Raw genomic sequence first — 19,730 nt, forward strand, 5'->3', positions numbered from 1 at the left:
TTATAAACAGATGACACAACTCTTTATGAAAGGTAACATTTTGATGCAATCAGTCTAGTTTGTTAGAAACAGGACTGCATCTCTCATATTGCAATGCCATGCTCCCAAAATAGACATCAATAAAAATGCCCTGTGTGAGGCTTGAACTCACGACGTTCAGATTATGAGACTGACGCGCTACCAACTGCGCTAACAAGGCAACTGTAGCCTTAGATTTGTATTAGAAAAGGTGAGGCATTTTGGTTTAACAAATTTCCGATATCAGTAAAAATGTTTTCCTTGTATGAAACTTTGAAGTAGATTTATGTCAGCTTCCCATATGGTCTAGCGGTAAGGATTCCTGGTTTTCACCCAGGCGGCCCAGGTTCGACTCACGGTATGGGAATGGAATCTTATTGTTGTTTCTAAACAGATTCAAAAGCAGAGGAACAAAAACTAATAGTTGTAGCCAGATGTTTCCTTGTGTCTGATGTGGTTCCAATTGCAGACGTGATCCACTGCTACTAATTGTGACAAGGTTTTGGGCAACCGCTGTGCCATTATCATTGGCCTTATCACAGGTAAAATTTCCAGGTATTATGAAACTGTGAGAAATGGGCTCTCTGAGGACAAAAATCACAAAGAATAGAACAATGCATTATGCTCCCCTTTTCAATCATTGATTCCAGCTGCATGAAAAATAAAATAAAAAAATGTTACAAATGTGTCAAGTGATCTGAAAACACCTTTTCCATTAGTTATGGTCTAAAATCCTTTGGCGTTAAAACAAATTTACAGATGTTAAGTCCTGTTGTAAAGAGAAAATTCCTTCAATCCGGACAGGTGTTCTGGCAACTTCACAAAAAACAGAGTTTTAACTCTCAAGTTACAATGCACTGTTCTGAGGACAACAGGCATGACAAATAGAATGAAAAATGCTTTATGCTTTTTCCCCCCTAAATGGCGTAGATCTTGGATGAGTTATTTGACATCTTTTCTTTTATTGCTGGTCAGAAAACTTTTATAGGTCAGGTGAATTATTAAAGCTTATCTGCAATTATAAACAGATGACACAACTCTTTCTGAAAGGTAGCATTTTGATGCAATCAGTCTAGTTTGTTAGAAACAGGACTGCATCTCTCATATTGCAATGCCATGCTCCCAAAATAGACATCAATAAAAATGCCCTGTGTGAGGCTTGAACTCACGACCTTCAGATTATGAGACTGACGCGCTACCAACTGCGCTAACAAGGCAACTGTAGGCTTGTTTTTGGATTAGAAAAGGTGAGGCATTTTGGTTTAACAAATTTCCGATATCAGTAAAAATGTTTTCCTTGTATGAAACTTTGAAGGAGATTTATTTCAGCGTCCCATATGGTCTAGCGGTAAGGTCTCTTGGTTTTCACCCAGACGGCCCGGGTTCGACTCCCAGTATAGGAATGGAATCTTATTGTTGTTTCTAAACAGATTCAAAAGCAGAGGAACAAAAACTAATAGTTGTAGCCAGATGTTTCCTTGTGTCTGATGTGGTTCCAATTGCAGACGTGATCCACTGCTACTAATTGTGACAAGGTTTTGGGCAACCGCTGTGCCATTATCATTGGCCTTATCACACGTAAAATTTCCAGGTATTATGTAAAATTGAGAAATGGGCTCTCTGAGGACAAAAATCACAAAGAATAGAACAATGCATTATGCTCCCCTTTTCCATCATTGATTCCAGCTGCATGAAAAATAAAATAAAAAAATGTTACAAATGTGTCAAGTGATCTGAAAACACCTTTTCCATTAGTTATTGTCTAAAATCCTTTGGCGTTAAAACAAATTTACAGATGTTAAGTCCTGTTATAAAGAGAAAATTCCTTCAATCCGGACAGGTGTTCTGGCAACTTTACAAGAAACAGAATTTTAACTCTCAAGTTACAATGCACTGTTCTGAGGACAACAGTCATGACAAATAGAATGAAAAATGCTTTATGCTTTTTTTCCCCTAAATGGGGTAGATCTTGGATGAGTTATTTGACATCTTTTCTTTTATTGCTGGTCTGAAATCTTTTATAGGTCAGGTGAATTATTAAAGCTTATCTGCATTTATAAACAGATGACACAACTCTTTCTGAAAGGTAACATTTTGATGCAATCAGTCTAGTTTGTTAGAAACAGGACTGCATCTCTCATATTGCAATGCCATGCTCCCAAAATAGACATCAATAAAAATGCCCTGTGTGAGGCTTGAACTCACGACCTTCAGATTATGAGACTGACGCGCTACCAACTGCGCTAACAAGGCAACTGCAGGCTTGTTTTTGGATTAGAAAAGGTGAGGCATTTTGGTTTAACAAATTTCCGATATCAGTAAAAATGTTTTCCTTGTATGAAACTTTGAAGGAGATTTATTTCAGCTTCCCATATGGTCTAGCGGTAAGGATTCTTGGTTTTCACCCAGGCGGCCCGGGTTCGACTCCCGGTATGGGAATGGAATCTTATTGTTGTTTCTAAACAGATTCAAAAGCAGAGGAACAAAAACTAATAGTTGTAGCCAGATGTTTCCTTGTGTCTGATGTGGTTCCAATTGCAGACGTGATCCACTGCTACTAATTGTAACAAGGTTTTGGGCAACTGCTGTGCCATTATCATTGGCCTTATCACAGGTAAAATTTCCAGGTATTATGAAACTGTGAGAAATGGGCTCTCTGAGGACAAAAATCACAAAGAATAGAACAATGCATTATGCTCCCCTTTTCCATCATTGATTCCAGCTGCATGAAAAATAAAATAAAAAAATGTTACAAATGTGTCAAGTGATCTGAAAACACCTTTTCCATTAGTTATGGTCTAAAATCCTTTGGCGTTAAAACAAATTTACAGATGTTAAGTCCTGTTATAAAGAGAAAATTCCTTCAATCCGGATAGGTGTTCTGGCATCTTTACAAGAAACAGAGTTTTAACTCTCAAGTTACAATGCACTGTTCTGAGGACAACAGTCATGACAAATAGAATGAAAAATGCTTTATGCTTTTTTTCCCCTAAATGGGTACATCTTGGATGAGTTATTTGACATCTTTTCTTTTATTGCTGGTCTGAAATCTTTTATAGGTCAGGTGAATTATTAAAGCTTATCTGCAATTATAAACAGATGACACAACTCTTTCTGAAAGGTAACATTTTGATGCTATCAGTCTAGTTTGTTAGAAACAGGACTGCATCTCTCATATTGCAATGCCATGCTCCCAAAATAGACATCAATAAAAATGCCCTGTGTGAGGCTTGAACTCACGACCTTCAGATTATGAGACTGACGCGCTACCAACTGCGCTAACAAGGCAACTGTAGCCTTAGATTTGTATTAGAAAAGGTGAGGCATTTTGGTTTAACAAATTTCCGATATCAGTAAAAATGTTTTCCTTGTATGAAACTTTGAAGTAGATTTATGTCAGCTTCCCATATGGTCTAGCGGTAAGGATTCCTGGTTTTCACCCAGACGGCCCAGGTTCGACTCACGGTATGGGAATGGAATCTTATTGTTGTTTCTAAACAGATTCAAAAGCAGAGGAACAAAAACTAATAGTTGTAGCCAGATGTTTCCTTGTGTCTGATGTGGTTCCAATTGCAGACGTGATCCACTGCTACTAATTGTGACAAGGTTTTGGGCAACCGCTGTGCCATTATCATTGGCCTTATCACAGATAAAATTTCAAGGTATTATGAAACTGTGAGAAATGGGCTCTCTGAGGACAAAAATCACAAAGAATAGAACAATGCATTATGCTCCCCTTTTCCATCATTGATTCCAGCTGCATGAAAAATAAAATAAAAAAATGTTACAAATGTGTCAAGTGATCTGAAAACACCTTTTCCATTAGTTATGGTCTAAAATCCTTTGGCGTTAAAACAAATTTACAGATGTTAAGTCCTGTTATAAAGAGAAAATTCCTTCAATCCGGACAGGTGTTCTGGCAACTTTACAAGAAACAGAATTTTAACTCTCAAGTTACAATGCACTGTTCTGAGGACAACAGTCATGACAAATAGAATGAAAAATGCTTTATGCTTTTTTTCCCCTAAATGGGGTAGATCTTGGATGAGTTATTTGACATCTTTTCTTTTATTGCTGGTCTGAAAACTTTTATAGGTCAGGTGAATTATTAAAGCTTATCTGCAATTATAAACAGATGACACAACTCTTTCTGAAAGGTAGCATTTTGATGCAATCAGTCTAGTTTGTTAGAAACAGGACTGCATCTCTCATATTGCAATGCCATGCTCCCAAAATAGACATCAATAAAAATGCCCTGTGTGAGGCTTGAACTCACGACCTTCAGATTATGAGACTGACGCGCTACCAACTGCGCTAACAAGGCAACTGTAGGCTTATTTTTGGATTAGAAAAGGTGAGGCATTTTGGTTTAACAAATTTCCGATATCAGTAAAAATGTTTTCCTTGTATGAAACTTTGAAGGAGATTTATTTCAGCGTCCCATATGGTCTAGCGGTAAGGACTCTTGGTTTTCACCCAGGCGGCCCGGGTTCGACTCCCAGTATAGGAATGGAATCTTATTGTTGTTTCTAAACAGATTCAAAAGCAGAGGAACAAAAACTAATAGTTGTAGCCAGATGTTTCCTTGTGTCTGATGTGGTTCCAATTGCAGACGTGATCCACTGCTACTAATTGTGACAAGGTTTTGGGCAACTGCTGTGCCATTATCATTGGCCTTATCACAGGTAACATTTCCAGGTATTATAAAACTGTGAGAAATGGGCTCTCTGAGGACAAAAATCACAAAGAATAGAACAATGCATTATGCTCCCCTTTTCCATCATTGATTCCAGCTGCATGAAAAATAAAATAAAAAAAATGTTACAAATGTGTCAAGTGATCTGAAAACACCTTTTCCATTAGTTATGGTCTAAAATCCTTTGGCGTTAAAACAAATTTACAGATGTTAAGTCCTGTTATAAAGAGAAAATTCCTTCAATCCGGACAGGTGTTCTGGCAACTTTACAAGAAACAGAATTTTAACTATCAAGTTACAATGCACTGTTCTGAGGACAACAGTCATGACAAATAGAATGAAAAATGCTTTATGCTTTTTTTCCCCTAAATGGGGTAGATCTTGGATGAGTTATTTGACATCTTTTCTTTTATTGCTCGTCTGAAATCTTTTATAGGTCAGGTGAATTATTAAAGCTTATCTGCAATTATAAACAGATGACACAACTCTTTCTGAAAGGTAACATTTTGATGCAATCAGTCTAGTTTGTTAGAAACAGGACTGCATCTCTCATATTGCAATACCATGCTCCCAAAATAGACATCAATAAAAATGCCCTGTGTGAGGCTTGAACTCACGACGTTCAGATTATGAGACTGACGCGCTACCAACTGCGCTAACAAGGCAACTGTAGCCTTAGATTTGTATTAGAAAAGGTGAGGCATTTTGGTTTAACAAATTTCCGATATCAGTAAAAATGTTTTCCTTGTATGAAACTTTGAAGTAGATTTATGTCAGCTTCCCATATGGTCTAGCGGTAAGGATTCCTGGTTTTCACCCAGGCGGCCCAGGTTCGACTCACGGTATGGGAATGGAATCTTATTGTTGTTTCTAAACAGATTCAAAAGCAGAGGAACAAAAACTAATAGTTGTAGCCAGATGTTTCCTTGTGTCTGATGTGGTTCCAATTGCAGACGTGATCCACTGCTACTAATTGTGACAAGGTTTTGGGCAACCGCTGTGCCATTATCATTGGCCTTATCACAGGTAAAATTTCCAGGTATTATGAAACTGTGAGAAATGGGCTCTCTGAGGACAAAAATCACAAAGAATAGAACAATGCATTATGCTCCCCTTTTCAATCATTGATTCCAGCTGCATGAAAAATAAAATAAAAAAATGTTACAAATGTGTCAAGTGATCTGAAAACACCTTTTCCATTAGTTATGGTCTAAAATCCTTTGGCGTTAAAACAAATTTACAGATGTTAAGTCCTGTTGTAAAGAGAAAATTCCTTCAATCCGGACAGGTGTTCTGGCAACTTCACAAAAAACAGAGTTTTAACTCTCAAGTTACAATGCACTGTTCTGAGGACAACAGGCATGACAAATAGAATGAAAAATGCTTTATGCTTTTTCCCCCCTAAATGGCGTAGATCTTGGATGAGTTATTTGACATCTTTTCTTTTATTGCTGGTCTGAAAACTTTTATAGGTCAGGTGAATTATTAAAGCTTATCTGCAATTATAAACAGATGACACAACTCTTTCTGAAAGGTAGCATTTTGATGCAATCAGTCTAGTTTGTTAGAAACAGGACTGCATCTCTCATATTGCAATGCCATGCTCCCAAAATAGACATCAATAAAAATGCCCTGTGTGAGGCTTGAGCTCACGACCTTCAGATTATGAGACTGACGCGCTACCAACTGCGCTAACAAGGCAACTGTAGGCTTATTTTTGGATTAGAAAAGGTGAGGCATTTTGGTTTAACAAATTTCCGATATCAGTAAAAATGTTTTCCTTGTATGAAACTTTGAAGGAGATTTATTTCAGCGTCCCATATGGTCTAGCGGTAAGGTCTCTTGGTTTTCACCCAGACGGCCCGGGTTCGACTCCCAGTATAGGAATGGAATCTTATTGTTGTTTCTAAACAGATTCAAAAGCAGAGGAACAAAAACTAATAGTTGTAGCCAGATGTTTCCTTGTGTCTGATGTGGTTCCAATTGCAGACGTGATCCACTGCTACTAATTGTGACAAGGTTTTGGGCAACCGCTGTGCCATTATCATTGGCCTTATCACACGTAAAATTTCCAGGTATTATGTAAAATTGAGAAATGGGCTCTCTGAGGACAAAAATCACAAAGAATAGAACAATGCATTATGCTCCCCTTTTCCATCATTGATTCCAGCTGCATGAAAAATAAAATAAAAAAATGTTACAAATGTGTCAAGTGATCTGAAAACACCTTTTCCATTAGTTATTGTCTAAAATCCTTTGGCGTTAAAACAAATTTACAGATGTTAAGTCCTGTTATAAAGAGAAAATTCCTTCAATCCGGACAGGTGTTCTGGCAACTTTACAAGAAACAGAATTTTAACTCTCAAGTTACAATGCACTGTTCTGAGGACAACAGTCATGACAAATAGAATGAAAAATGCTTTATGCTTTTTTTCCCCTAAATGGGGTAGATCTTGGATGAGTTATTTGACATCTTTTCTTTTATTGCTGGTCTGAAATCTTTTATAGGTCAGGTGAATTATTAAAACTTATCTGCATTTATAAACAGATAACACAACTCTTTCTGAAAGGTAACATTTTGATGCAATCAGTCTAGTTTGTTAGAAACAGGACTGCATCTCTCATATTGCAATGCCATGCTCCCAAAATAGACATCAATAAAAATGCCCTGTGTGAGGCTTGAACTCACGACCTTCAGATTATGAGACTGACGCGCTACCAACTGCGCTAACAAGGCAACTGCAGGCTTGTTTTTGGATTAGAAAAGGTGAGGCATTTTGGTTTAACAAATTTCCGATATCAGTAAAAATGTTTTCCTTGTATGAAACTTTGAAGGAGATTTATTTCAGCTTCCCATATGGTCTAGCGGTAAGGATTCTTGGTTTTCACCCAGGCGGCCCGGGTTCGACTCCCGGTATGGGAATGGAATCTTATTGTTGTTTCTAAACAGATTCAAAAGCAGAGGAACAAAAACTAATAGTTGTAGCCAGATGTTTCCTTGTGTCTGATGTGGTTCCAATTGCAGACGTGATCCACTGCTACTAATTGTAACAAGGTTTTGGGCAACTGCTGTGCCATTATCATTGGCCTTATCACAGGTAAAATTTCCAGGTATTATGAAACTGTGAGAAATGGGCTCTCTGAGGACAAAAATCACAAAGAATAGAACAATGCATTATGCTCCCCTTTTCCATCATTGATTCCAGCTGCATGAAAAATAAAATAAAAAAATGTTACAAATGTGTCAAGTGATCTGAAAACACCTTTTCCATTAGTTATGGTCTAAAATCCTTTGGCGTTAAAACAAATTTACAGATGTTAAGTCCTGTTATAAAGAGAAAATTCCTTCAATCCGGATAGGTGTTCTGGCATCTTTACAAGAAACAGAGTTTTAACTCTCAAGTTACAATGCACTGTTCTGAGGACAACAGTCATGACAAATAGAATGAAAAATGCTTTATGCTTTTTTTCCCCTAAATGGGTACATCTTGGATGAGTTATTTGACATCTTTTCTTTTATTGCTGGTCTGAAATCTTTTATAGGTCAGGTGAATTATTAAAGCTTATCTGCAATTATAAACAGATGACACAACTCTTTCTGAAAGGTAACATTTTGATGCTATCAGTCTAGTTTGTTAGAAACAGGACTGCATCTCTCATATTGCAATGCCATGCTCCCAAAATAGACATCAATAAAAATGCCCTGTGTGAGGCTTGAACTCACGACCTTCAGATTATGAGACTGACGCGCTACCAACTGCGCTAACAAGGCAACTGTAGCCTTAGATTTGTATTAGAAAAGGTGAGGCATTTTGGTTTAACAAATTTCCGATATCAGTAAAAATGTTTTCCTTGTATGAAACTTTGAAGTAGATTTATGTCAGCTTCCCATATGGTCTAGCGGTAAGGATTCCTGGTTTTCACCCAGACGGCCCAGGTTCGACTCACGGTATGGGAATGGAATCTTATTGTTGTTTCTAAACAGATTCAAAAGCAGAGGAACAAAAACTAATAGTTGTAGCCAGATGTTTCCTTGTGTCTGATGTGGTTCCAATTGCAGACGTGATCCACTGCTACTAATTGTGACAAGGTTTTGGGCAACCGCTGTGCCATTATCATTGGCCTTATCACAGATAAAATTTCAAGGTATTATGAAACTGTGAGAAATGGGCTCTCTGAGGACAAAAATCACAAAGAATAGAACAATGCATTATGCTCCCCTTTTCCATCATTGATTCCAGCTGCATGAAAAATAAAATAAAAAAATGTTACAAATGTGTCAAGTGATCTGAAAACACCTTTTCCATTAGTTATGGTCTAAAATCCTTTGGCGTTAAAACAAATTTACAGATGTTAAGTCCTGTTATAAAGAGAAAATTCCTTCAATCCGGACAGGTGTTCTGGCAACTTTACAAGAAACAGAATTTTAACTCTCAAGTTACAATGCACTGTTCTGAGGACAACAGTCATGACAAATAGAATGAAAAATGCTTTATGCTTTTTTTCCCCTAAATGGGGTAGATCTTGGATGAGTTATTTGACATCTTTTCTTTTATTGCTGGTCTGAAAACTTTTATAGGTCAGGTGAATTATTAAAGCTTATCTGCAATTATAAACAGATGACACAACTCTTTCTGAAAGGTAGCATTTTGATGCAATCAGTCTAGTTTGTTAGAAACAGGACTGCATCTCTCATATTGCAATGCCATGCTCCCAAAATAGACATCAATAAAAATGCCCTGTGTGAGGCTTGAACTCACGACCTTCAGATTATGAGACTGACGCGCTACCAACTGCGCTAACAAGGCAACTGTAGGCTTATTTTTGGATTAGAAAAGGTGAGGCATTTTGGTTTAACAAATTTCCGATATCAGTAAAAATGTTTTCCTTGTATGAAACTTTGAAGGAGATTTATTTCAGCGTCCCATATGGTCTAGCGGTAAGGACTCTTGGTTTTCACCCAGGCGGCCCGGGTTCGACTCCCAGTATAGGAATGGAATCTTATTGTTGTTTCTAAACAGATTCAAAAGCAGAGGAACAAAAACTAATAGTTGTAGCCAGATGTTTCCTTGTGTCTGATGTGGTTCCAATTGCAGACGTGATCCACTGCTACTAATTGTGACAAGGTTTTGGGCAACTGCTGTGCCATTATCATTGGCCTTATCACAGGTAACATTTCCAGGTATTATAAAACTGTGAGAAATGGGCTCTCTGAGGACAAAAATCACAAAGAATAGAACAATGCATTATGCTCCCCTTTTCCATCATTGATTCCAGCTGCATGAAAAATAAAATAAAAAAAATGTTACAAATGTGTCAAGTGATCTGAAAACACCTTTTCCATTAGTTATGGTCTAAAATCCTTTGGCGTTAAAACAAATTTACAGATGTTAAGTCCTGTTATAAAGAGAAAATTCCTTCAATCCGGACAGGTGTTCTGGCAACTTTACAAGAAACAGAATTTTAACTATCAAGTTACAATGCACTGTTCTGAGGACAACAGTCATGACAAATAGAATGAAAAATGCTTTATGCTTTTTTTCCCCTAAATGGGGTAGATCTTGGATGAGTTATTTGACATCTTTTCTTTTTTTGCTCGTCTGAAATCTTTTATAGGTCAGGTGAATTATTAAAGCTTATCTGCAATTATAAACAGATGACACAACTCTTTCTGAAAGGTAACATTTTGATGCAATCAGTCTAGTTTGTTAGAAACAGGACTGCATCTCTCATATTGCAATGCCATGCTCCCAAAATAGACATCAATAAAAATGCCCTGTGTGAGGCTTGAACTCACGACGTTCAGATTATGAGACTGACGCGCTACCAACTGCGCTAACAAGGCAACTGTAGCCTTAGATTTGTATTAGAAAAGGTGAGGCATTTTGGTTTAACAAATTTCCGATATCAGTAAAAATGTTTTCCTTGTATGAAACTTTGAAGTAGATTTATGTCAGCTTCCCATATGGTCTAGCGGTAAGGATTCCTGGTTTTCACCCAGGCGGCCCAGGTTCGACTCACGGTATGGGAATGGAATCTTATTGTTGTTTCTAAACAGATTCAAAAGCAGAGGAACAAAAACTAATAGTTGTAGCCAGATGTTTCCTTGTGTCTGATGTGGTTCCAATTGCAGACGTGATCCACTGCTACTAATTGTGACAAGGTTTTGGGCAACCGCTGTGCCATTATCATTGGCCTTATCACAGGTAAAATTTCCAGGTATTATGAAACTGTGAGAAATGGGCTCTCTGAGGACAAAAATCACAAAGAATAGAACAATGCATTATGCTCCCCTTTTCAATCATTGATTCCAGCTGCATGAAAAATAAAATAAAAAAATGTTACAAATGTGTCAAGTGATCTGAAAACACCTTTTCCATTAGTTATGGTCTAAAATCCTTTGGCGTTAAAACAAATTTACAGATGTTAAGTCCTGTTATAAAGAGAAAATTCCTTCAATCCGGACAGGTGTTCTGGCAACTTCACAAAAAACAGAGTTTTAACTCTCAAGTTACAATGCACTGTTCTGAGGACAACAGGCATGACAAATAGAATGAAAAATGCTTTATGCTTTTTCCCCCCTAAATGGCGTAGATCTTGGATGAGTTATTTGACATCTTTTCTTTTATTGCTGGTCTGAAAACTTTTATAGGTCAGGTGAATTATTAAAGCTTATCTGCAATTATAAACAGATGACACAACTCTTTCTGAAAGGTAGCATTTTGATGCAATCAGTCTAGTTTGTTAGAAACAGGACTGCATCTCTCATATTGCAATGCCATGCTCCCAAAATAGACATCAATAAAAATGCCCTGTGTGAGGCTTGAACTCACGACCTTCAGATTATGAGACTGACGCGCTACCAACTGCGCTAACAAGGCAACTGTAGGCTTATTTTTGGATTAGAAAAGGTGAGGCATTTTGGTTTAACAAATTTCCGATATCAGTAAAAATGTTTTCCTTGTATGAAACTTTGAAGGAGATTTATTTCAGCGTCCCATATGGTCTAGCGGTAAGGTCTCTTGGTTTTCACCCAGACGGCCCGGGTTCGACTCCCAGTATAGGAATGGAATCTTATTGTTGTTTCTAAACAGATTCAAAAGCAGAGGAACAAAAACTAATAGTTGTAGCCAGATGTTTCCTTGTGTCTGATGTGGTTCCAATTGCAGACGTGATCCACTGCTACTAATTGTGACAAGGTTTTGGGCAACCGCTGTGCCATTATCATTGGCCTTATCACACGTAAAATTTCCAGGTATTATGTAAAATTGAGAAATGGGCTCTCTGAGGACAAAAATCACAAAGAATAGAACAATGCATTATGCTCCCCTTTTCCATCATTGATTCCAGCTGCATGAAAAATAAAATAAAAAAATGTTACAAATGTGTCAAGTGATCTGAAAACACCTTTTCCATTAGTTATTGTCTAAAATCCTTTGGCGTTAAAACAAATTTACAGATGTTAAGTCCTGTTATAAAGAGAAAATTCCTTCAATCCGGACAGGTGTTCTGGCAACTTTACAAGAAACAGAATTTTAACTCTCAAGTTACAATGCACTGTTCTGAGGACAACAGTCATGACAAATAGAATGAAAAATGCTTTATGCTTTTTTTCCCCTAAATGGGGTAGATCTTGGATGAGTTATTTGACATCTTTTCTTTTATTGCTGGTCTGAAATCTTTTATAGGTCAGGTGAATTATTAAAGCTTATCTGCATTTATAAACAGATGACACAACTCTTTCTGAAAGGTAACATTTTGATGCAATCAGTCTAGTTTGTTAGAAACAGGACTGCATCTCTCATATTGCAATGCCATGCTCCCAAAATAGACATCAATAAAAATGCCCTGTGTGAGGCTTGAACTCACGACCTTCAGATTATGAGACTGACGCGCTACCAACTGCGCTAACAAGGCAACTGCAGGCTTGTTTTTGGATTAGAAAAGGTGAGGCATTTTGGTTTAACAAATTTCCGATATCAGTAAAAATGTTTTCCTTGTATGAAACTTTGAAGGAGATTTATTTCAGCTTCCCATATGGTCTAGCGGTAAGGATTCTTGGTTTTCACCCAGGCGGCCCGGGTTCGACTCCCGGTATGGGAATGGAATCTTATTGTTGTTTCTAAACAGATTCAAAAGCAGAGGAACAAAAACTAATAGTTGTAGCCAGATGTTTCCTTGTGTCTGATGTGGTTCCAATTGCAGACGTGATCCACTGCTACTAATTGTAACAAGGTTTTGGGCAACTGCTGTGCCATTATCATTGGCCTTATCACAGGTAAAATTTCCAGGTATTATGAAACTGTGAGAAATGGGCTCTCTGAGGACAAAAATCACAAAGAATAGAACAATGCATTATGCTCCCCTTTTCCATCATTGATTCCAGCTGCATGAAAAATAAAATAAAAAAATGTTACAAATGTGTCAAGTGATCTGAAAACACCTTTTCCATTAGTTATGGTCTAAAATCCTTTGGCGTTAAAACAAATTTACAGATGTTAAGTCCTGTTATAAAGAGAAAATTCCTTCAATCCGGATAGGTGTTCTGGCATCTTTACAAGAAACAGAGTTTTAACTCTCAAGTTACAATGCACTGTTCTGAGGACAACAGTCATGACAAATAGAATGAAAAATGCTTTATGCTTTTTTTCCCCTAAATGGGTACATCTTGGATGAGTTATTTGACATCTTTTCTTTTATTGCTGGTCTGAAATCTTTTATAGGTCAGGTGAATTATTAAAGCTTATCTGCAATTATAAACAGATGACACAACTCTTTCTGAAAGGTAACATTTTGATGCTATCAGTCTAGTTTGTTAGAAACAGGACTGCATCTCTCATATTGCAATGCCATGCTCCCAAAATAGACATCAATAAAAATGCCCTGTGTGAGGCTTGAACTCACGACCTTCAGATTATGAGACTGACGCGCTACCAACTGCGCTAACAAGGCAACTGTAGGCTTATTTTTGGATTAGAAAAGGTGAGGCATTTTGGTTTAACAAATTTCCGATATCAGTAAAAATGTTTTCCTTGTATGAAACTTTGAAGGAGATTTATTTCAGCGTCCCATATGGTCTAGCGGTAAGGACTCTTGGTTTTCACCCAGGCGGCCCGGGTTCGACTCCCAGTATAGGAATGGAATCTTATTGTTGTTTCTAAACAGATTCAAAAGCAGAGGAACAAAAACTAATAGTTGTAGCCAGATGTTTCCTTGTGTCTGATGTGGTTCCAATTGCAGACGTGATCCACTGCTACTAATTGTGACAAGGTTTTGGGCAACTGCTGTGCCATTATCATTGGCCTTATCACAGGTAACATTTCCAGGTATTATAAAACTGTGAGAAATGGGCTCTCTGAGGACAAAAATCACAAAGAATAGAACAATGCATTATGCTCCCCTTTTCCATCATTGATTCCAGCTGCATGAAAAATAAAATAAAAAAAATGTTACAAATGTGTCAAGTGATCTGAAAACACCTTTTCCATTAGTTATGGTCTAAAATCCTTTGGCGTTAAAACACATTTACAGATGTTAAGTCCTGTTATAAAGAGAAAATTCCTTCAATCCGGATAGGTGTTCTGGCAACTTTACAAGAAACAGAGTTTTAACTCTCAAGTTACAATGCACTGTTCTGAGGACAACAGGCATGACAAATAGAATGAAAAATGCTTTATGCTTTTTTTCCCCTAAATGGGTACATCTTGGATGAGTTATTTGACATCTTTTCTTTTATTGCTGGTCTGAAATCTTTTATAGGTCAGGTGAATTATTAAAGCTTATCTGCAATTATAAACAGATGACACAACTCTTTCTGAAAGGTAACATTTTGATGCAATCAGTCTAGTTTGTTAGAAACAGGACTGCATCTCTCATATTGCAATGCCATGCTCCCAAAATAGACATCAATAAAAATGCCCTGTGTGAGGCTTGAACTCACGACCTTCAGATTATGAGACTGACGCGCTACCAACTGCGCTAACAAGGGAACTGTAGCCTTAGATTTGGATTAGAAAAGGTGAGGCATTTTGGTTTAACAAATTTCCGATATCAGTAAAAATGTTTTCCTTGTATGAAACTTTGAAGTAGATTTATTTCAGCTTCCCATATGGTCTAGCGGTAAGGATTCCTGGTTTTCACCCAGGCGGCCCGGGTTCGACTCACGGTATGGGAATGGAGTCTTATTGTTGTTTCTAAACAGATTCAAAAGCAGAGGAACAAAAACTAATAGTTGTAGCCAGATGTTTCCTTGTGTCTGATGTGGTTCCAATTGCAGACGTGATCCACTGCTACTAATTGTGACAAGGTTTTGGGCAACTGCTGTGCCATTATCATTGGCCTTATCACAGGTAACATTTCCAGGTATTATGAAACTGTGAGAAATGGGCTCTCTGAGGACAAAAATCACAAAGAATAGAACAATGCATTATGCTCCCCTTTTCCATCATTTATTCCAGCTGCATGAAAAATAAAATAAAAAAATGTTACAAATGTGTCAAGTGATCTGAAAACACCTTTTCCATTAGTTATTGTCTAAAATCCTTTGGCGTTAAAACAAATTTACAGATGTTAAGTCCTGTTATAAAGAGAAAATTCCTTCAATCCGGACAGGTGTTCTGGCAACTTTACAAGAAACAGAATTTTAACTCTCAAGTTACAATGCACTGTTCTGAGGACAATAGAATGAAAAATGCTTTATGCTTTTTTTCCCCTAAATGGGGTAGATCTTGGATGAGTTATTTGACATCTTTTCTTTTATTGCTGGTCTGAAATCTTTTATAGGTCAGGTGAATTATTAAAGCTTATCTGCAATTATAAACAGATGACACAACTCTTTCTGAAAGGTAACATTTTGATGCTATCAGTCTAGTTTGTTAGAAACAGGACTGCATCTCTCATATTGCAATGCCATGCTCCCAAAATAGACATCAATAAAAATGCCCTGTGTGAGGCTTGAACTTACGACCTTCAGATTATGAGACTGACGCGCTACCAACTGCGCTAACAAGGCAACTGTAGCCTTAGATTTGTATTAGAAAAGGTGAGGCATTTTGGTTTAACAAATTTCCGATATCAGTAAAAATGTTTTCCTTGTATGAAACTTTGAAGTAGATTTATGTCAGCTTCCCATATGGTCTAGCGGTAAGGATTCCTGGTTTTCACCCAGACGGCCCAGGTTCGACTCACGGTATGGGACTGGAATCTTATTGTTGTTTCTAAACAGATTCAAAAGCAGAGGAACAAAAACTAATAGTTGTAGCCAGATGTTTCCTTGTGTCTGATGTGGTTCCAATTGCAGACGTGATCCACTGCTACTAATTGTAACAAGGTTTTGGGCAACTGCTGTGCCATTATCATTGGCCTTATCACAGGTAAAATTTCCAGGTATTATGAAACTGTGAGAAATGGGCTCTCTGAGGACAAAAATCACAAAGAATAGAACAATGCATTATGCTCCCCTTTTCCATCATTGATTCCAGCTGCGTGAAAAATAAAATAAAAAAATGTTACAAATGTGTCAAGTGATCTGAAAACACCTTTTCCATTAGTTATGGTCTAAAATCCTTTGGCGTTAAAACAAATTTACAGATGTTAAGTCCTGTTATAAAGAGAAAATTCCTTCAATCCGGATAGGTGTTCTGGCATCTTTACAAGAAACAGAGTTTTAACTCTCAAGTTACAATGCACTGTTCTGAGGACAACAGTCATGACAAATAGAATGAAAAATGCTTTATGCTTTTTTTCCCCTAAATGGGTACATCTTGGATGAGTTATTTGACATCTTTTCTTTTATTGCTGGTCTGAAATCTTTTATAGGTCAGGTGAATTATTAAAGCTTATCTGCAATTATAAACAGATGACACAACTCTTTCTGAAAGGTAACATTTTGATGCTATCAGTCTAGTTTGTTAGAAACAGGACTGCATCTCTCATATTGCAATGCCATGCTCCCAAAATAGACATCAATAAAAATGCCCTGTGTGAGGCTTGAACTCACGACCTTCAGATTATGAGACTGACGCGCTACCAACTGCGCTAACAAGGCAACTGTAGCCTTAGATTTGTATTAGAAAAGGTGAGGCATTTTGGTTTAACAAATTTCCGATATCAGTAAAAATGTTTTCCTTGTATGAAACTTTGAAGTAGATTTATGTCAGCTTCCCATATGGTCTAGCGGTAAGGATTCCTGGTTTTCACCCAGGCGGCCCAGGTTCGACTCACGGTATGGGAATGGAATCTTATTGTTGTTTCTAAACAGATTCAAAAGCAGAGGAACAAAAACTAATAGTTGTAGCCAGATGTTTCCTTGTGTCTGATGTGGTTCCAATTGCAGACGTGATCCACTGCTACTAATTGTGACAAGGTTTTGGGCAACCGCTGTGCCATTATCATTGGCCTTATCACAGATAAAATTTCAAGGTATTATGAAACTGTGAGAAATGGGCTCTCTGAGGACAAAAATCACAAAGAATAGAACAATGCATTATGCTCCCCTTTTCCATCATTGATTCCAGCTGCATGAAAAATAAAATAAAAAAATGTTACAAATGTGTCAAGTGATCTGAAAACACCTTTTCCATTAGTTATGGTCTAAAATCCTTTGGCGTTAAAACAAATTTACAGATGTTAAGTCCTGTTATAAAGAGAAAATTCCTTCAATCCGGACAGGTGTTCTGGCAACTTCACAAAAAACAGAGTTTTAACTCTCAAGTTACAATGCACTGTTCTGAGGACAACAGTCATGACAAATAGAATGAAAAATGCTTTATGCTTTTTTTCCCCTAAATGGGGTAGATCTTGGATGAGTTATTTGACATCTTTTCTTTTATTGCTGGTCTGAAAACTTTTATAGGTCAGGTGAATTATTAAAGCTTATCTGCAATTATAAACAGATGACACAACTCTTTCTGAAAGGTAGCATTTTGATGCAATCAGTCTAGTTTGTTAGAAACAGGACTGCATCTCTCATATTGCAATGCCATGCTCCCAAAATAGACATCAATAAAAATGCCCTGTGTGAGGCTTGAACTCACGACCTTCAGATTATGAGACTGACGCGCTACCAACTGCGCTAACAAGGCAACTGTAGGCTTATTTTTGGATTAGAAAAGGTGAGGCATTTTGGTTTAACAAATTTCCGATATCAGTAAAAATGTTTTCCTTGTATGAAACTTTGAAGGAGATTTATTTCAGCGTCCCATATGGTCTAGCGGTAAGGACTCTTGGTTTTCACCCAGGCGGCCCGGGTTCGACTCCCAGTATAGGAATGGAATCTTATTGTTGTTTCTAAACAGATTCAAAAGCAGAGGAACAAAAACTAATAGTTGTAGCCAGATGTTTCCTTGTGTCTGATGTGGTTCCAATTGCAGACGTGATCCACTGCTACTAATTGTGACAAGGTTTTGGGCAACTGCTGTGCCATTATCATTGGCCTTATCACAGGTAAAATTTCCAGGTATTATGAAACTGTGAGAAATGGACTGAGGACAAAAATCACAAAGAATAGAACAATGCATTATGCTCCCCTTTTCCATCATTGATTCCAGCTGCATGAAAAATAAAATAAAAAAATGTTACAAATGTGTCAAGTGATCTGAAAACACCTTTTCCATTAGTTATGGTCTAAAATCCTTTGGCGTTAAAACAAATTTACAGATGTTAAGTCCTGTTATAAAGAGAAAATTCCTTCAATCCGGACAGGTGTTCTGGCAACTTTACAAGAAACAGAGTTTTAACTCTCAAGTTACAATGCACTGTTCTGAGGACAACAGTCATGACAAATAGAATGAAAAATGCTTTATGCTTTTTTTCCCCTAAATGGGGTAGATCTTGGATGAGTTATTTGACATCTTTTCTTTTATTGCTGGTCTGAAAACTTTTATAGGTCAGGTGAATTATTAAAGCTTATCTGCAATTATAAACAGATGACACAACTCTTTCTGAAAGGTAACATTTTGATGCAATCAGTCTAGTTTGTTAGAAACAGGACTGCATCTCTCATATTGCAATGCCATGCTCCCAAAATAGACATCAATAAAAATGCCCTGTGGGAGGCTTGAACTCACAACCTTCAGATTATGAAACTGACGCGCTACCAACTGCACTAACAAGGCAACTGTAGGCTTATTTTTGGATTAGAAAAGGTGAGGCATTTTGGTTTAACAAATTTCCGATATCAGTAAAAATGTTTTCCTTGTATGAAACTTTGAAGGAGATTTATTTCAGCTTCCCATATGGTCTAGCGGTAAGGATTCTTGGTTTTCACCCAGGCGGCCCGGTTTCGACTCCCGGTATGGGAATGGAATCTTATTGTTGTTTCTAAACAGATTCAAAAGCAGAGGAACAAAAACTAATAGTTGTAGCCAGATGTTTCCTTGTGTCTGATGTGGTTCCAATTGCAGACGTGATCCACTGCTACTAATTGTGACAAGGTTTTGGGCAACTGCTGTGCCATTATCATTGGCCTTATCACAGGTAAAATTTCCAGGTATTATGAAACTGTGAGAAATGGGCTGAGGACAAAAATCACAAAGAATAGAACAATGCATTATGCTCCCCTTTTCCATCATTGATTCCAGCTGCATGAAAAATAAAATAAAAAAATGTTACAAATGTGTCAAGTGATCTGAAAACACCTTTTCCATTAGATATGGTCTAAAATCCTTTGGCGTTAAAACAAATTTACAGATGTTAAGTCCTGTTATAAAGAGAAAATTCCTTCAATCCGGATAGGTGTTCTGGCAACTTTACAAGAAACAGAGTTTTAACTCTCAAGTTACAATGCACTGTTCTGAGGACAACAGTCATGACAAATAGAATGAAAAATGCTTTATGCTTTTTTTCCCCTAAATGGGTACATCTTGGATGAGTTATTTGACATATTTTCTTTTATTGCTGGTCTGAAATCTTTTATAGGTCAGGTGAATTATTAAAGCTTATCTGCAATTATAAACAGATGACACAACTCTTTCTGAAAGGTAACATTTTGATGCAATCAGTCTAGTTTGTTAGAAAC

The 19,730-nt window shown here is 37.3% G+C and overlaps 28 non-coding genes across 28 annotated transcripts; 9 read left to right on the forward strand and 19 right to left on the reverse strand.

Annotated features, from left to right (window-relative positions):
• Nucleotides 1-126: 126 nt before the first annotated feature.
• Nucleotides 127-199, reverse strand: TRNAM-CAU (transfer RNA methionine (anticodon CAU)). The gene has a single exon. It is a non-coding gene; the product is annotated as a tRNA-Met (tRNA).
• A 963-nt stretch (nucleotides 200-1,162) lies between these two features.
• On the reverse strand, nucleotides 1,163-1,235 carry TRNAM-CAU (transfer RNA methionine (anticodon CAU)). The gene has a single exon. It is a non-coding gene; the product is annotated as a tRNA-Met (tRNA).
• A 963-nt stretch (nucleotides 1,236-2,198) lies between these two features.
• On the reverse strand, nucleotides 2,199-2,271 carry TRNAM-CAU (transfer RNA methionine (anticodon CAU)). The gene has a single exon. It is a non-coding gene; the product is annotated as a tRNA-Met (tRNA).
• Nucleotides 2,272-2,385: 114 nt separating this feature from the next.
• On the forward strand, nucleotides 2,386-2,457 carry TRNAE-UUC (transfer RNA glutamic acid (anticodon UUC)). The gene has a single exon. It is a non-coding gene; the product is annotated as a tRNA-Glu (tRNA).
• Nucleotides 2,458-3,233: 776 nt separating this feature from the next.
• On the reverse strand, nucleotides 3,234-3,306 carry TRNAM-CAU (transfer RNA methionine (anticodon CAU)). Its single transcript has one exon. It is a non-coding gene; the product is annotated as a tRNA-Met (tRNA).
• Nucleotides 3,307-4,269: 963 nt separating this feature from the next.
• TRNAM-CAU (transfer RNA methionine (anticodon CAU)) lies at nucleotides 4,270-4,342 on the reverse strand. The gene has a single exon. It is a non-coding gene; the product is annotated as a tRNA-Met (tRNA).
• A 114-nt stretch (nucleotides 4,343-4,456) lies between these two features.
• Nucleotides 4,457-4,528, forward strand: TRNAE-UUC (transfer RNA glutamic acid (anticodon UUC)). The gene has a single exon. It is a non-coding gene; the product is annotated as a tRNA-Glu (tRNA).
• Nucleotides 4,529-5,306: 778 nt separating this feature from the next.
• Nucleotides 5,307-5,379, reverse strand: TRNAM-CAU (transfer RNA methionine (anticodon CAU)). Its single transcript has one exon. It is a non-coding gene; the product is annotated as a tRNA-Met (tRNA).
• A 963-nt stretch (nucleotides 5,380-6,342) lies between these two features.
• On the reverse strand, nucleotides 6,343-6,415 carry TRNAM-CAU (transfer RNA methionine (anticodon CAU)). Its single transcript has one exon. It is a non-coding gene; the product is annotated as a tRNA-Met (tRNA).
• Nucleotides 6,416-7,378: 963 nt separating this feature from the next.
• Nucleotides 7,379-7,451, reverse strand: TRNAM-CAU (transfer RNA methionine (anticodon CAU)). Its single transcript has one exon. It is a non-coding gene; the product is annotated as a tRNA-Met (tRNA).
• A 114-nt stretch (nucleotides 7,452-7,565) lies between these two features.
• TRNAE-UUC (transfer RNA glutamic acid (anticodon UUC)) lies at nucleotides 7,566-7,637 on the forward strand. Its single transcript has one exon. It is a non-coding gene; the product is annotated as a tRNA-Glu (tRNA).
• A 776-nt stretch (nucleotides 7,638-8,413) lies between these two features.
• TRNAM-CAU (transfer RNA methionine (anticodon CAU)) lies at nucleotides 8,414-8,486 on the reverse strand. Its single transcript has one exon. It is a non-coding gene; the product is annotated as a tRNA-Met (tRNA).
• A 963-nt stretch (nucleotides 8,487-9,449) lies between these two features.
• TRNAM-CAU (transfer RNA methionine (anticodon CAU)) lies at nucleotides 9,450-9,522 on the reverse strand. The gene has a single exon. It is a non-coding gene; the product is annotated as a tRNA-Met (tRNA).
• A 114-nt stretch (nucleotides 9,523-9,636) lies between these two features.
• On the forward strand, nucleotides 9,637-9,708 carry TRNAE-UUC (transfer RNA glutamic acid (anticodon UUC)). The gene has a single exon. It is a non-coding gene; the product is annotated as a tRNA-Glu (tRNA).
• Nucleotides 9,709-10,486: 778 nt separating this feature from the next.
• Nucleotides 10,487-10,559, reverse strand: TRNAM-CAU (transfer RNA methionine (anticodon CAU)). Its single transcript has one exon. It is a non-coding gene; the product is annotated as a tRNA-Met (tRNA).
• Nucleotides 10,560-11,522: 963 nt separating this feature from the next.
• TRNAM-CAU (transfer RNA methionine (anticodon CAU)) lies at nucleotides 11,523-11,595 on the reverse strand. The gene has a single exon. It is a non-coding gene; the product is annotated as a tRNA-Met (tRNA).
• Nucleotides 11,596-12,558: 963 nt separating this feature from the next.
• On the reverse strand, nucleotides 12,559-12,631 carry TRNAM-CAU (transfer RNA methionine (anticodon CAU)). Its single transcript has one exon. It is a non-coding gene; the product is annotated as a tRNA-Met (tRNA).
• A 114-nt stretch (nucleotides 12,632-12,745) lies between these two features.
• On the forward strand, nucleotides 12,746-12,817 carry TRNAE-UUC (transfer RNA glutamic acid (anticodon UUC)). Its single transcript has one exon. It is a non-coding gene; the product is annotated as a tRNA-Glu (tRNA).
• Nucleotides 12,818-13,593: 776 nt separating this feature from the next.
• TRNAM-CAU (transfer RNA methionine (anticodon CAU)) lies at nucleotides 13,594-13,666 on the reverse strand. Its single transcript has one exon. It is a non-coding gene; the product is annotated as a tRNA-Met (tRNA).
• Nucleotides 13,667-13,780: 114 nt separating this feature from the next.
• On the forward strand, nucleotides 13,781-13,852 carry TRNAE-UUC (transfer RNA glutamic acid (anticodon UUC)). The gene has a single exon. It is a non-coding gene; the product is annotated as a tRNA-Glu (tRNA).
• Nucleotides 13,853-14,629: 777 nt separating this feature from the next.
• On the reverse strand, nucleotides 14,630-14,702 carry TRNAM-CAU (transfer RNA methionine (anticodon CAU)). The gene has a single exon. It is a non-coding gene; the product is annotated as a tRNA-Met (tRNA).
• A 114-nt stretch (nucleotides 14,703-14,816) lies between these two features.
• TRNAE-UUC (transfer RNA glutamic acid (anticodon UUC)) lies at nucleotides 14,817-14,888 on the forward strand. The gene has a single exon. It is a non-coding gene; the product is annotated as a tRNA-Glu (tRNA).
• Nucleotides 14,889-15,652: 764 nt separating this feature from the next.
• Nucleotides 15,653-15,725, reverse strand: TRNAM-CAU (transfer RNA methionine (anticodon CAU)). Its single transcript has one exon. It is a non-coding gene; the product is annotated as a tRNA-Met (tRNA).
• Nucleotides 15,726-16,687: 962 nt separating this feature from the next.
• On the reverse strand, nucleotides 16,688-16,760 carry TRNAM-CAU (transfer RNA methionine (anticodon CAU)). The gene has a single exon. It is a non-coding gene; the product is annotated as a tRNA-Met (tRNA).
• Nucleotides 16,761-17,723: 963 nt separating this feature from the next.
• Nucleotides 17,724-17,796, reverse strand: TRNAM-CAU (transfer RNA methionine (anticodon CAU)). Its single transcript has one exon. It is a non-coding gene; the product is annotated as a tRNA-Met (tRNA).
• Nucleotides 17,797-17,910: 114 nt separating this feature from the next.
• On the forward strand, nucleotides 17,911-17,982 carry TRNAE-UUC (transfer RNA glutamic acid (anticodon UUC)). The gene has a single exon. It is a non-coding gene; the product is annotated as a tRNA-Glu (tRNA).
• A 773-nt stretch (nucleotides 17,983-18,755) lies between these two features.
• On the reverse strand, nucleotides 18,756-18,828 carry TRNAM-CAU (transfer RNA methionine (anticodon CAU)). Its single transcript has one exon. It is a non-coding gene; the product is annotated as a tRNA-Met (tRNA).
• Nucleotides 18,829-18,942: 114 nt separating this feature from the next.
• Nucleotides 18,943-19,014, forward strand: TRNAE-UUC (transfer RNA glutamic acid (anticodon UUC)). Its single transcript has one exon. It is a non-coding gene; the product is annotated as a tRNA-Glu (tRNA).
• Nucleotides 19,015-19,730: the final 716 nt, after the last annotated feature.

The sequence above is a fragment of the Pseudophryne corroboree genome, chromosome 6 (assembly GCF_028390025.1).
Source record: "Pseudophryne corroboree isolate aPseCor3 chromosome 6, aPseCor3.hap2, whole genome shotgun sequence".
NCBI lineage: Eukaryota > Metazoa > Chordata > Amphibia > Anura > Myobatrachidae > Pseudophryne > Pseudophryne corroboree.